General features: G+C 37.2%; 1 non-coding gene across 1 annotated transcript; it reads left to right on the top strand.

The window, feature by feature from the left end:
- Positions 1–835: 835 nt before the first annotated feature.
- On the top strand, positions 836–907 carry Trnap-agg. Its single transcript has one exon. It is a non-coding gene; the product is annotated as a tRNA-Pro (tRNA).
- Positions 908–14043: the final 13136 nt, after the last annotated feature.

The following is a 14043-nucleotide window of genomic DNA, read 5'->3' as shown; positions in this document are numbered from 1 at the left end:
TTTTTACTGGCGTTTGCATGCATGTGGAGAAATATCTTGTTCACACAGAACGGTCAGAAATATAATAGTTACTCTCCAATACGTTATAGTGATTCAACTTGCGCGTCACAGCTGGTGTAATTAACATTTGTGACTAGTTATTCTGTGATAATTAAGTTTGCGTTTGTCATATTTATGAATTGAGAATGATTATAATTTTAGGTATGATATGCGAAAAACCAATCAATGCTGCAACTTCTTAAATTTGTTATTTTGTTTTTAGAAGCTCACTTATGAATTCAATACTACGTGCAATAATTCAGTGTACGCCATTCGCTGGGTTATTTATTTAGTTATTTTTTCATATTCCCTTGCTTCATAAATTGTCATCGATGCCTTCGTTAAGAATAAAGTGTCAAAAATACTAAGCTCGCTTTCCTGCTCCGTAAAATTTCATTGGTCTGGGCTGCGCTGGCGTATATGTATAAGCATGCAGCAGACATCAGCCTCGTGCTTGCATCACTGTAAGTACAATATTCCCTTCAATATTCCCAATCATTAAATTTGTATGTAAAAAAAATATTTTACCGTTCCACACTCATTGAAGTCATCATCAGTATTTAAATTTGCCGGCAAATTTCTACTTCAAAATATCATCTAATTAATTTATAAATTATCAACTGAATAAAATACGTACGTGTTGGGTTGTATGTTTGAATTATGAAATGTGTACGCTAATTATGTTGTTCTTGAATGAATGTCTAAAAATAGCCAAGGTAATTGGTATGTTTCTAAACAACTTTCCAAAATGGAATTAACTTTTGTGAATAACTGTTGAACATTCTAATGGGGTATCGGCTTGATGGTCTAGGGGTATGATTCTCGCTTAGGGTGCGAGAGGTCCCGGGTTCAAATCCCGGTCAAGCCCAGACATTTTCTTCGTAAGACCGCTATTGTTTACTCGATTCGCATTTTGCACTACTTTTCCGCAGTACAGTTACCTTTACGTCAAATTTTTTTCCAACTATCCAAGTACAACTAATCGATGGACGCAAAGGGTAACTGAGGGCGATGAGGGTAGAGTGAGTGCCGTACAGGCGAGGGAAGTGGAGGCATCTGCGCAGCGTCACTAACCTTCCACCGACTCCATTTACATCCCTAATTAAAAATCACTGGCGACTTATCATCGGCCGATTATATTGGTGGCTAAACGACCACCGATAATTCTTTTGATATTTCTGGCAGCTTTATAATAGTTTCCCCAATCGCCATTTGTTATTGATTTTACGTTTCAGGCGAACGCTATTTAAATGTGTGCTGAAGCTTAATACATTTAATTCAATAAAAAAGTGCAGGTGCATTATTTTACATAACATGTGCACCTTTACTATCATGGAGAATTAGGAATTTTTAATTGGCGAGAACATACATTTAAAGACGCAAGGATCACCTAAATTGGCAGCACCTACATACAATGGCAGAGCTGATGACCAGCCTTTCTGCACCGTCATTAAGCCTTATCAAAATACTTGTCGATTGACATTTCCTAAAATTATTGCCTCTATGCACTTTATTATTGCTGCTGCACGCACAATTGAATGCAGTTTTAAATTTTTCTAATATCCCTTAAATGCACATTCTTATAACACGTTCCATTTATTACAGTGGCTCGACTAGAAAATATGTCCGAAACTTTTATTGAAACCAACATAGAACGCTATCGAGCGCGGCAGCTATCGATTTTATTCTTTCTTCTGTATGATTATCTTCTATGAATATCTCTTATGATTATCTTTTATGATTATCTTCTACAATTATCTTCTATGCTTATTTTCTGCAACTGTCTTATATGATTATCTTCTACGATTGTCTTCAATGCTAATTTTCTACGATTGTCTTATATGATTATCTTCTATGTATATCTTCTATGATAATCTTCTATGATTATCTTCTATGATTATCTTGTTTGATTATTTTCTATGACTATCTTTTATACGATTCTCTTATAGGTACCATTATCTTCTTTGATTATCGTCTTTGATTATGTTCTATGATTATGATCTATGATTATCTCCTATCGGATTACCGGCTTTGATTAACTTTTATGATTGTCAATATGACTATGTTCTTTAATTATCTTCTATAATTATCAAAAAATTGAGATGCACGAACTATAGGAAGTCATAATTACTTTGGGCTAAATTTCGCATAAAGCAATAAGTTTTCATATGTTCCCTCTAAACATCTCCCGCTTTTAGGAGTACCCGTGAAGTTTTATTTTGCATAGACAAATAATCTTGATTGTAGCATAACAATCATTAGACCAAAGTATCCCATTAATGGGCAATAAAATTCAGTTATTGCCTCGCCTCTCAACTTAGGCCTGGAAGCAGACGCCGCACCGATGCTCAACAGACGCCCGGTAATTCAGTTACGTGGAGATGCACTGCTGTCTCCTCCACCCCTGCTGCGCGCCGACCCATGGAGGTCTATTTGGCAAGCAGCGTGCAATCTTAATATAGGCATTTTAAGGGGATTAAATCATGAGTCGCTTTTTTCTTAAGACTTTATTACGACTCTAAAAATGTTTTATATAATAATTTTAGGAATATCATGAGTCGTTCATTCTTATACACTCTGTTACGACTCTAAGATGGTTTCATGGTTATATAATAATTTTCTAATATCATGAGTCGAATATTTCTTCAGACTTTGTTACGACTCTATGAATGTTATATAATAATTTTACTAAAAATTTAAAAGCGAAGAAAACACCACAAAAATTCAGCATATCTCAATTGAAAACGTTTCGGAGACCAGCTCCATCGTCAGTTCGTAAAATATAATAATTTTACGAATATCGTGAGTCGTTTATGTCGTAAGTTTTGTTATGACTCCAACAATATAATAGTCATTTTACGAATATCATGATTCGCTTGTTTCTTACGACTCTGTTACGATTCTAATAATGTAATAAAGTCATTTTACGGAAATCGTGAGTTGCTTATTTCTTGACTCTGTTACGACCCCAACAATGTAACATAGTCATTAATAATAATTTTTACGGATATTAAGTTCGCTTATTTCTTCATACACATGTAGCGATCCTCGGTGTAATACTTTCATGGCCGGCTTATAGGAGGCTGGAATTGAAGCGGCGTTCATTTCTCTTAGACGCTGTTCCCAGTCACTAAAAATGCATATATGATAGCATTCCATAATTTTTTTCAAAACTAGTGCATTTTTTCCTTGGTGATAGATGAAAAGCATTTGTGTAAAATAGGTGAAAATGAATAAATTTAAAAAACGACATATCTTTGTGTTTAAATTACGTATAACATCTTCACTTTCACTTATTTTGAACCATGGGCTGTGAGTTTTGTCAAACTCTAAGACATTCATATGAATATGAATAAAGAATTATACTTGCATTCTTTTTTAAACCTAAAGTGTTGAGTGGTAAGTAAAGAAAAGTTTTAAAAAGTTTTTTTTTAAGTTTTAAGTAAACAACACTTTCATATGTGGATTTGTTTCAAAATATATGTTGCCATTTATGCATTGTTATCATGCAAGATATACACTTTTGACATCGTGTAAATATGGTGAAGAGAGAGAAAACGAAGTTACCTAAATTTCTGAATTTACTTTTGAACATTTACGAAGCAATGTAATCTTAATTTTTCGAGCTTTTTAGAGTAGAATTATAACATTTTATGTACTGTATTTTGTGTGATATATTTGTTTTTTTTTACTGTCTCACACTAGCTTTGTATCCGAGTAGGATTTAGTAACTTTTCATCTTAGATGTAGTACGTGTTTCAAATTTCTTCTATCATGTTATTGTTCATTTTAGTGAATTTCTCGCTGGCTGATTATCAGATGTCCCAGTCATGCAGCGACGGATGGATCCGAGGCGATCAGTAAACATGCATGAGAGTTACACCTGTGGAGAGCTGGGATCGAGTTATGTATATATTCTAACAGTTATTTCCAGGGTAACCTATATAGGGGAACCATATTTTATTGAGAATTAGTTGCTAGAAAATAAGGCTCCCAGTAGAAATACGAGCAATAAAATATGGCTCCCCATGGGTTCCCCTGTATATATAGGGTCCCGTCATGCTGCTCTTAACACAAATCTCTTGTTGAACGTGTAACTCTGCATCTGTATAAAAACTTTTCAATTGTTCACTATGCAAAGTTACTGAACCAAACCAGAACGAGCGGCGCGGCCATGCACGTAGGGTATTTTCGGTATAAATTATTAAGCTCATGTAACACTTTGTGATTCTATACATATACGGTTCATAGAGCTAAATCTATAAAGACAAAACTCTGCGATGAATTCAAGATCAACGCCAACGAATAGTTCGCTTGATTGCATACATAATCCCGTATTTGAAGAAGTACAGTTCGTAGAAAAATTATGAACAATCAGTACATTTTTTAGGTAAGTTTTTCCACAATGAAACCCATTCGCAAGCAAATGAAACAGAAATAAAGTATTTCATTTATTTTAGTGCTGGAATCATCAAAAAAAGTCTCGTCATTACAGATTTTTAAGGCAGAGAGGGCTAAGTTTTAAAAAACAATAATTGTATTTTAGTTAATTAGGATTGCTTGCGCGATAATTTTTTGAACTTACATATAGGCCACATTTTTTAATTTGTTGGCCTTTTTCTCAATGTAATAATAATTCCAATAAAAGAACATGTAGGCTTAAGAATGGAGAGCTTCAGAATATTCTAGAAGGGCTGAAGCACATCTAATATAAGCCTAATGACGCCAATGATGGAAGACTTAAAATTTTAAACTTTTAAGTTTTTTATATATTGTTGACTTTAATGCCTTCTCCTGGAGATAGAGTTAACATTAAACATCGCTAATGGGAAGACATATTGCCAGCTCATTAAAATGCAGAGAAACTCTGGAAATAATGGAAGTCAGGCGGAGCCTGCATGGAAATAGGATTCCAGGAGCGGCCAATCGCAAGCCAGGCTCCATTCCTGACTGGCGCTCTAGCACAGCCAATCAAGAGAACACCTCCAGGAGAGGTTAACAATGGACCAAGTTTACCACTGAAAAACATCCTATTCTCTTCCCGAAATTAATTTTTTTAATATGAACAATTCTCGTTTGTTTCATGAAATCTTCGTTACCATTGAATTAGACCGATTCTTCTATAAATCAATCAAAAAATGCATCCAATCAGAAACTTTTATTGCTCTGTCGATGTTCCATTTATATATATAGGGCAACGTGGGGCAGCGCGCCCCCCACTTTTTTTAAACTAAATTTTTGATGAAGTTTTTGACTAAAACAGTTATTCGCAAAGAACTTAATAACGCAAACATTTAGCAAAACGTAAATCCGTACACTTCAACCCAGTGAAACTGTCGACCGGCGGTAGAGAACACGGACCAATATCTGCCATACTTAGCGAGAAACCCGCGATGGGCCCATGACCCGCAGTGGGCTCGCTGCCCCATGTTACCCTACGTACTGAGAGAATATTGTAGTTTTAATTGTGTATGTTGGTTTGATTTGTTCTATATGCATCGAGTTATTCTGATATAATGGATGTAATTAGCCCATATGTATTAATTAATTTTACATAATCGACTCCTCCATAGATTATCTTTGAAAAATCTTTAGTTTCATTATACATCACATATATGAGAGATAATTCTTAATTCCGTTATTTTCTGTTTCAACTAAATTATAATTATAGTGAGTGTACCAACCTTTTTCTTTCACTTCAATATATTGGTTACCAATACTAATTTAGTAATTTTGCTCGATAAAAATCTCTTTAGCTTTACATGCAATTTTCAAAAAAAATATTCAGCAGATGTACATATAATATTTACAATATGTATATACTAAGTGCATATATACAATATAAACAATACCCATGCTAATTAACACGCGTGGGGAAGGCAGGCAAGGAAGCGCCGAATTGCCGCGCTTCTCCCAAATTAGGCGTGAAAAGGAAGTCACTTTGTCACGTCATTTGCAGGGGAGACTTCTTTATTGTCTGGGTGCAGGAGATGGATGAGAAACTTAAGACATTCATTTTGTATCATTCACTTGAAACTAACGGGCAGAAACTGACATGTGTGGTAATTATTTATTGCTTATTTCACCCAAAAGTGAAAGAAAAGACGAAAGATTTTTGCTCAGTCTATTTACGTGTGAATTACGTGTGGCTATACGTATAAGAGAACGCCATGCAGCTCGGCAAGTCATCGCGCGACGTATAGAGTCAAACATGACGTATCATAAGCGACCGCAAATCCAAGCGGACAAGTGAAAATGCGAACAGTGTGTAATAAAATGAATTATATCATGAGTGAAGCATGAAGCTCAAAATAATCACCACGTTTATGCGCACAAATCACCCAAATAATCATTTAAGTAGATGAGCGATTAACTTGAATTTCACTGAATGGTTCGCTGCATTTTTTAATTCTATTCTGTGAGAATAATCATAGTCCTATTCTATATACGGCCCACCAATGCTCCCTCACACGGCCCACCAATGCTCCCTCACACGGCCCACCAATGCTCCCTCACACGGCCCACCAATGCTCCCTCGCACACGGCCCACCAATGCTCCCTCATACGGCCCACCAATGCTCCCTCACACGGCCCACCAATTTGCTCCCTCACACGGCCCACCAATGCTCCCTCACACGGCCCACCAATGCTCCCTCACACGGCCCGCCAATGCTCCCTCACACAGCCCGCCAATATGCTCCCTCACACAGCCCAGTGAGAGCCTTCCCCTCTCATAATTAAGATGGTTTATGACCTCACTAATTCCCGGAGCAAGTTTTTTACAGACTCATCTGTCAGCGCTGCGCTTGCAAGTATTTATTTAGAGAGCAAAGCTTGCCAGGTATCCTGTTAAGCACTCCAACGAACGCCCCAAGCGCCGCTCCCATGTGAACCAAACGGCGGTCCACAATACGTCCGATACACCCACTGCAGTACCATGGATGACCAGGGGCGTTCCTGGACCATTTGTTCATTTAGATGAATTAAGAATACGATCGTCATAACTCGACTAAACGATTTCACTTGATATTTCAAGAATGTATGAGCAAGAAACGCATTCAGCAAAAAAAAAATTCCCTGAACACCCACTGCAGTACCATGAATGACCAGAGCATTACTGGACCATTTGTTAATTCAGATGAGTTAAGAATACGATCGTCATAACTCGACTAAACGATTTCACTTGATTTTTCTGGAACGTATGAGCAAGAAACGTATTCAGCAAAAAAAATCTGTAAACACCCACTGCAGAACCATGAATGTCCTGCAGCTAGGGCATTACTGGACCATTTGTAAATTTAGATGAGTTAAGAATACGATCGTCATAACTCGGCTAAACTATTTCACTTGATATTTCTGGAATGTATGAGCAACTAACGTATTCAGCAAAAAAATATACGGTGAAACAGAAGGAATATTGTGAGGTGCATCATAGCTGGCCGAATCGATGATTGATGATCCTTCAGAAATTCATGCAAAATTGTCGTATCTAATAGAGAACATTTCAGGTACTTGTTTGAAAAAAAATCTAAATGTGATTCAAACGATGCGTGCGCCATACTTGCATTAACATCTTGATCGCCCATTGATAAATTTGTTTTAAGCTATACAAACTGCATGATTTGTCGAAAACTATACAAGCATTATCACGATGCAAGATGAGATGCAATATGTAGAGCAGCATATATATTAACTTATGTGGGCAGTAATCGTGTAAATTTATACACCAATGATATACATCGGCGATGCTTCTCCATACTCACTTAATGAAGATCAATATACTGAGTGGCCTGCTTATAGAACACTATATATAGCGATTCAACTGGTAAATGAGTACGATACAAGCCTGACTAATTATATAATTATCCATGACTGCCAAGTGTCCGTGCTACTATTCAGTAAATTCATTACTTCAATTAATGTTTATCACTTTACCAATGTTTGATTTTCTACTTTTTTAAAGACACTTTACTATTGTTCAAAACAGAATTCATATTAGCTGTACAAATGTACATATTTATGCAGTTATAGGCCTTCGGAACTTAAAGTGTATCATGAAAACAAATAGAGAATATAAAATCGACAGAATTGTCTCCTTAAAAATTAAGATTGAAATCAGATTGAAAATCTGAATCTGACGGTCGAAGCAGAAATTATGCAGCGGATACTTTGAAATCCATACAAGAGATAAAAAAACACCCCCATGAGCGTGTTGCTCATTTGCATAGCGACGTGATGAACGCTACCAGAGCTACCGGAGCCTTTAGAGTGTACCTCTGGCCGCTGTTTTATTGCCTTTAAGAAACACTATATCCTCTGCAACCTGCGCGTCAACAGGAAACGGACCAACACGCTCTCCAACTAATATGTATTCGTGTGATAAACTTAAACGGTGTTGGCACACAAATGTTTCATGGTTGCTTTGAGTTGAAATTTCATCAGTGATCATTGACTGGGTTTTTGTCGAAATACGAAAAACTATTTTCGTCATATTAGTGTCCATTTTAATTTCATAATTATGGGTTTTACTTCTATTCCAATTATTTTCTGCAAAAAAATGCTTTTTAAATATACACAACACCAACACTCTTTTGCATCTTAATATGCATGTGCATGGCTTTGGCCGCAGGTATAACGTACAAGTTTACTGGGTATACTCTGCCTCACATTTGCATGGTGACTTTGAAAAAATGTAATTAGAGGCAATAACGAAGCTGTGGCGCAGAACAAACTTTTTAAATCGAGAGTGTGTCTGGTGCCTCCTCCATCCACCAGGTGGCGCCTTTTTACTACTTCACGACTAATGGGAAATTCTTTTGTGAGAAAACTGGCGCTGTGAATTTGAGTTTCATGAACTACGCGAGCGGAATTTCTTATAAACGAAACTACCAAAAACATCTCCATATAATTAAGCCATCCAGTTTACAACTTAGCATGCATAAAATGATAAATTAAACAAACAACATCAGATAGCACTGTAACTTATCTGCGCGAATTACGATGCGTATGTTCTTAAGCTGGCAATCGAACTTAAGGTTTCTATCATAGGATTAAATTTTAAACACTATCCTAGGTAAAAACAACGATGAAATGTTTTGGCCACTGATCACAGCAAACGACATGTGATATTTTTTAAATTGTGCTGCAATTCTCAAAGCTTTAGAGACGATTTTTACAAAAGCAAAATTAATGGTCAAAACCGTTTGATACTTTGCAACATATATTATGATCGATTATCGCCAAAAGTAGCTTGCATTGGCACAGACATGCACATTTCAAAATATTTCGTAGACAATTCAGTACCCCAACAGAGTTGCAGAGAATATCTGTTCCATTTATTAGGTTAAGGCACAAAGATAATGTTTCATAACAGGTAATATTTCTTGAATTTATTTCGTGTTTAACTATTTTAACCAAGACTACCTTGTAAAATTTGTTATCCAAATTTATCGGCTTATATATAAAAAATATATATCTGAACCTTCTGCCTTTCTCCATACACTGCATACGTTCAAGAAGTTTCATTGCAGAACCAACCCATCTGACTTGAAGGCTCTGAAAAAGAGAGCGCTCATGGCATCGCTTTAAAAGCGCCCGATTACCGTTCTGATAATTTCAAGAGGCGGACGCTCTTGCCGAAAAATGAGTTGCGGCATCGCAGCTCGAGCTCTAGATTAGGGAGACATTTTTATCACATTATTTACGGCAGTTTACTAATAACCTTAAACTGAAGAGCTTGCAGAGAACCAAACTTAGATGCTTCAAGTCCTTCTAAATATTGACGTCTCATTCTGGCTTTAAAGTCGGACTTCAAATCTGATATTGAGCTTGTATATTGCACTCCTTGCATGTTCTGGCTGCTGCATCTAAAGTCAAATAGGATATTTGATCTGCATAAATCTACAAACGATCATACGTTCCTCACTTCTGCGAACTTAGGAATATTATTATCAACTTTGAATTCGTATGGCCAGTATATTAAAACTTCAATAGGAAATTCGCATAAAAAATCACGTTCAATATCATGTTTGTGAGCTCAAGTAGGGTGTGGTAAACAGAAATGCCAAGCGATGGCTCGTTCCACGAATATTCGAATATCTAGGTTAATTTAACATTAGTATCTAACAAAGAATAAATGATTTTTATCTAGTTAAGAACGATAATTATTGCAAATATCGAAACATCATCTATAATTTTGCCAATAGGTTAATCAGAATACAGATCCATCAGCCGGTTGTGTGTCAATCTTAATCTCGAAAACAAAAAAAAAAATAATCATGCAAAATTGCTGTTTAATCAAAATTGGTCATTCCGTTCTGGCAGAATCGGATGTACTACTATAATCATACAAAATTTTTCATCGAAATTTGATAATCATTCCTTTTCGAACATGAATTCCAATTTGGCCAAAAATTTACCGATTTATCAAATTAAACTCGGAATAAATCTTGAGAAAATGTGCGTATTGCACTAGCACAAACAAGCGAGCATCGGTGAGCGCGTAAGCAAGAAGCCACAGGGCAAGGGTGGCTCAAGGGAGCTTTGAGAGCGGCGCTTATCGCACGCAACTTTGACTTCCATTAGAGTATCAGGCGAGTCTTGATTCAGAACCGTAAGACTACGCGAGACAGCCGTAACTTTGCCGTATGTTCACTTCAGTCACGGGGGAAGAAGCAAATAACATGCAATAACTCGTAAATGGCCCAGTCAGGTCGAAGGAAAAGACGTAAAGGAATCCTAGTTATCGCAGCAAGAACCCAAAACTGTCCGCTAATTGAGAGTGACACTCCGCGTGGGTGACGTCACTGACGTTGTTAACTCCATACGTCATCTCCTACTCCAGTTCGCATTCATTTCTCAATCTGTATGCGTGGGGCCAAGAGAGCTTCTCACGGAGGTCGAGATTGAGAATGTCGTGCTATGGCATCAAGACTTGTAGTTGTGGCTTGTGTTCACACCGTGCAAAAGTTTCAGACCACTGATTTCCTATAGAACAAAAATAAATATTAAGAGGTTGCTTGCTCTACCTATGCGTTACATTATAAAAAGAAACGATTTTATTGACTGCCATTCATCCACTTACATCCATGCACTCATGAGACGCAAGGCTCCTATTAAGTGCGGACGTGTAACGAGCTTGCCAAGCCCCCTTACATTCCATGAGTTTTTCAAATACTCATAACAGTGGATGATGTTCATTTCCTTGTAAGGGTGTAAATTAAGTTCTAGAAGGTATACTGAATGGGAGAGGGCACTCTAATTCCAATTTGTGGATTGTCACTTCAACTCAACAGTTGTTGAGCTGGAGTCAGTGGGCTCCTGGAGAGTGGGCCATAGACCATATTAGAGGTCGAGTTTGAAAATCCCGTCTGGGGTGCTCTCGGATCAAGTAGGAGTCCTGATCTCTTATTGAGACGTATTGGGCTCTTATTGAGTCCTGATCTCTTACAGTCTTACTAGTATTGGGCATCCATGATGTCATGTGTATATATTTACTCTTCCATTTCTTACGTTCCACAGTATAAATGTAATAACTATTCCATTTAGTCTTGTTTAAATAAACCGTTAATGGTTGAAAAGAGTGTACATCACACGAGTAAGAAACGAACCCGCGCGAAGAAGAAACCGGCTGTATTACACTCCTGCAGCAAAGCTTGGTTTACAGAACACTCCGAACGGCTTTTATTACGATATTGGCTGCTTAAATCACAGTTTAATTTTATTCATCTCACTGTCTCTTTATGAGCCTACGGAAAATCCGGCTCGCGAGATCCGCCCCCGCGGACCAAGCCTTGACGGCCCAAGACGGACACCGGAGCCGGCGGCGCTGAGGGAGTATCGCTGTCGGCGGCGTGCCGACCCACATGTCCATATTGATTAAGAACCCGTCTACTATTTTAGAATATTTTATTCAGTATATCAATAAATGTCACATAAATACAAGGTTTTATTTCTAATTCACTTGCTAATTAACTTATTTACATACCACATGAGCCCAGTCTATCATGATCGAGACGAATGTATTTGTCTGAAAAGCTAAAATGGTTACTAAATACAAAATAATCCACTTTTCTGTGATTTTATGTACCTAACTCTAACATCAAACTCCGAAACTTTATAATTAACACTACATTCTTTATAATTAACACTACATTACTCTTTCTTCTGTTGAATTTGGAATGCGCAAGTTGAGTAATTCCATTACTTTTCAGATAACAAGGTGCTGTATAGTCGCATTGGCTACAGTACGCGTTCAGTACGGGCGTTGGTGCGTAAGTCGGCCCCATGTGTACACAAGGCTTTCAAACACGCTCGACTCGCGACAGCGCAACGAGACAATACCGCAGGGAAACTATTATAGATGCATGTAAACTCTCATTTTTTTAGCTTTGTAATAATTACCGGCTAATGATGATGTTCGGCACACTTTGTTTATTATTCAAGCTTTGTTTACGCGGGTGTTTACGGTGCGTTATGACGGGTGTTTTTGTTAACGATGCCGCGTGTTTACTCTTGGTCATACGCAGTGTAAACAGCGATGGTAAGTTGCGCGAGCTCAGAGTAAAGCTTTGTGTCTTACTCTGTGTCGAAGATACTTTACTTTGTGCCTAAAACCTCAGTTATTATCAAGAACTCTATGTTATAAATAACTTGAATTTAACGCAGAGTTAAAGATATATAGTATAATCTGAAGTAACTAATTCCGTTTCATGGATGTTAATTTACCTTGCAAAGCAGGTGAATGATATTTAATTTGTGATCTATTTTCTCATAGTAGACGAGTACTGCAGATCGACAGTTCATAATCTGACAGATTCACGTTTAATATGGATCGAAGCGACTGATCTAAATTTTCAACACCCTTGCCCACCAAAATCATACGCTCAAACTGTAATGCTTGTTACTATACTACGGGAACGTATTAGCGATCACTAACTGAAAATATCGGATTAAATTTAAAATGAATAATTTCTTCTTTTCCATTTTCTGACTAAACTGCAAAATTTTCATTCAGGAAAGAAAACAATCAAATAAATATGAATACAATATACTTAAATGATGCCCGTTCGTCCATAGGTGGCCATTATTAATAATCTTCTGACAACAATTGTCAACAATTGTTCAACAACAATCATAGAGTTTCTACTAAAATTTTCGTCTGTTTGCACCTGTGACATTTCTGCAATATTTTTGTACTGAACCTGAACAATTACATAATTTAGTCATTATCTTAACAATATCCGAATTGAAACCGCGTTCACCCGACCCATCCATGCATCTCTCATTATAAGGTAAGAGAACATAAAAAAAGCCTCATTTAAAATTATGTGCTACTCATTTTTATTCCGACATCTTTCTTAATACATTTCTTAATACAGTTTGTCGACTATTATTATTTACGAAAACTATCATCTTGATGGAACACGTTGGACCATGGAGGTGCCACCTCCCTGTGCGGTGCAGCTATTGCTCCGTAAGCATCCACGTGCCGGGTCGTGTTTACAGAGCCAGTAAACAACAGTAACCAGAGCACTGAGAGGGAGACCCGCGAGGACGAGCCGCGTCACGAGAAGATACAGCCATCAGCCCAAGGTGCACCGCTTCGCCGGCTAACGATTCCAATGTTGTGGCAAATTTCATCAAAGGACACAACTCTTTCGTTGATTGCAGAAGTTTTCATTTATCATGGATTACGGTTTCTTGTACGATTTTTATAAAGGCCAGAAATTAATTTGTAATATATGAACCAAATTGGTAAAATTACAAAACTTTTCAGCACCCGAGGCACTCATCTTTTGCTCAGTTATTCTCCTAGTAAGATCTTCATTTTATTTCACGTCCAAGTGCTGTTAGAAGACTTTTATGGCCCAAGGAAACATTCTAAGCCATTTTGAAAATCACATCTAATTCTGTTACAAATTAAAAATCGTTCAAAGAAAATACAACTACATTGATACAGTTGTAGCAATGTTACGGCGACTCAAAATAGACACAGCATAGCAG

This window comes from Hyalella azteca, unplaced genomic scaffold (assembly GCF_000764305.2).
Source record: "Hyalella azteca isolate HAZT.00-mixed unplaced genomic scaffold, Hazt_2.0.2 contig17016, whole genome shotgun sequence".
In the NCBI taxonomy this organism is placed as follows: domain Eukaryota; kingdom Metazoa; phylum Arthropoda; class Malacostraca; order Amphipoda; family Hyalellidae; genus Hyalella; species Hyalella azteca.
Note: the sequence above shows the minus strand (reverse complement) of the source record. Positions and strands in the feature narration are given on the sequence as shown.